Genomic DNA, 2,348 nt, shown 5'->3' on the forward strand with positions numbered 1-2,348 from the left:
CTTGGGCCATTGGATGCCGCTGAGTAAGCATCGTTGAAGTTCCCTCTTCTGCAGTCATCATGGCTAAGTCAGAGTCTCCCAAAGAGCTGGAACAGCTATGGAAAGTCTTTATCAGAAGTTTGAGATTTGAAGCAACAGATGAGAGTCTGAGGAGCCATTTTGAGCAGCAGGGAATGCTCATAGACTGTGTGGTGATGAGACACCCAAACACCAAGTGCTCCAGAGGCTTCGGATTTGTCACGTATGCCACTGTGGAGGAGCTGGAGGCAGCCATGAATGCAAGGCCACACAAGGTGGATGGAAGAGTTGTGGAACCTAAGAGGGCTGTCTCAAGAGAACATTCTCAAACACTGAGTGTGCACTTAACTGTGAAAAAGATTTTTGCTGGTGGTATTAAAGAAGACACTGACGAACATCACCTAAGAGATTATTTTGAACAGTATGGGAAAATTGAAGTGATTGAAATCATGACTGATCGACGCAGTGGCAAAAAGAGAGGCTTTGCTTTTGTAACCGTTGATGACCATTACTGTAGATAAGATTGTCATTCAGAAATACCATATTGTACATGGCCACAATTGTGAAGTAAGGAAAGCCCTATCTAAGCAAGAGATAGGGCTGGTGGCCCTAGGGATGGCTAGTGCTTCATCCAGTCAAAGAGTTTGAAGTGGTTCTGGAAACTTCTGAGGTGGTCATGGAGGTGGTTTTGGTGGGAATGACAATTTGGTCATGGAGGAAACTTCAGAAGTCAATATGGCTTTGGTGGTAGCCATGGTGGTGGTAGATATGGTGGCAGTGGGAATGGCTATAATGGAATTCATAATGATGGTGGTTATGGAGGTGGTGGCCTTGGTTACTCTGGAGGAAGAAGAGGCTATGGAAGTGGTGGACAGGGTTATGGGAACCAGGGCAGTGGCTATGGCAGGAGTGGCAGCTATGGTAGCCATAACAACAGAGGAGGTGGAGGCAGCTTTGGCAGTGGTAGTGGAAGCAATTTTGGAGGTGGCAGAAGCTATGATGTTTTTGGCAATTACAACAATCAATCTTCAAATTTTGGACCCATGAAAGGAGGAAACTTTGGAGGCAGAAACTCTGGCCCTATGGTGGTGGAAGCCAATACTTTGCCAAACCACAAAACCAAGATGGCTATGGTGGTTCCAGTACCAGCAGTAGTTATGGCAGTTGCAGAGGGTTTTAATTACTACCAGGAAACAAAGCTTATCAGGAGAGGAGAGCCAGAGAAGTGATAGGAAAGCTACAAGTTAGAACAGACTTGTGAACTCAGCCAAGCACAGTAGTGGCAGGACTAGCTGCTACAAAGAAGACATGTTTAGACAATACTCATGTGAATGGACAAAAAACTCAAGTACTGTATTTGTGACTAATTCTATAACAGGTTATTTTAGTTTCTGTTCTGTGGAAAGTGTAAAGCATTCCAACAAAAGGTTTTTAATGTAGTTTTTCTTTTCTTTTTGCACCCATACTGTTGATTGCTAAATGTAATAGTCTGATCATGACACTGAATAAACGTGTCTTTTTAAAAATTAAAAATTAAAAAAAATAAAAAGCCATCTTGGTAAGTTTAATCAGAGATACCTAAAGAGTTCCTAATTTTTTTAGCTCTACTGTACTCAAGTCCTTCTAACCCTGCTTACACATGGAAAATGGAGTATATCCTTGGATACACTTAAGATTAGAGTTCTGCAAAGCTGTCCTCTATCACATTCTTGATATATTTTTGAATGTCTCCTTTAAGTACCAATTGAAAAGGAATTTATTAAATGATTCATAATAGGGTAAATAGTTTGTATGACAAAATGCTGAGTTTATTTTTCCTGAGCTAGTATTTTAAGACAATAAAGAAAGGAAAGGTGTTTTTAATTGATGATCTTTCTAAGTTGAAACAATTTTGAAAACAGTGTGGAAATGATAGTGTCTGGGGCCACATGCCTGGATATTGGGAGAGTTCATACTGAGTAATACCCAACAGGCACAGATGAAGAGAAACAGCACTATAGCCTCCTTTAATCCAGGATAGGAACAGCCTGTAGCAAAGAATATGGCCCATCTGGGGCCTACTAGGTACAGCAGAAAAAAAGAGATAATTTGAGATGTTAGATACAAATTTAGATAGAAAATTTAAATAATACTTGATGAACATTCTCACAATGCATTGTGGGAGACAGAAATAAAAATATGAGATCAGAATAAAATGTTGCATGATGGTATAACAATACAGAAAATACTATGGATATGGATTAGGACAAAAGGAACTTAATGTAGGGTATCTACAGATCAAAAACAAGTACATTTTTACAAAGAAGCACAGGAAGTCTATTGCAAGAAGA

At 40.0% G+C, this 2,348-nt stretch overlaps 1 pseudogene; it reads left to right on the forward strand.

Annotated features, from left to right (window-relative positions):
* LOC114500415 lies at nt 1-1,233 on the forward strand (annotated as a pseudogene).
* The last annotated feature ends 1,115 nt before the right edge of the window (nt 1,234-2,348 follow it).

Source organism: Phyllostomus discolor, chromosome 6 (genome assembly GCF_004126475.2).
Source record: "Phyllostomus discolor isolate MPI-MPIP mPhyDis1 chromosome 6, mPhyDis1.pri.v3, whole genome shotgun sequence".
Lineage (NCBI taxonomy): Eukaryota > Metazoa > Chordata > Mammalia > Chiroptera > Phyllostomidae > Phyllostomus > Phyllostomus discolor.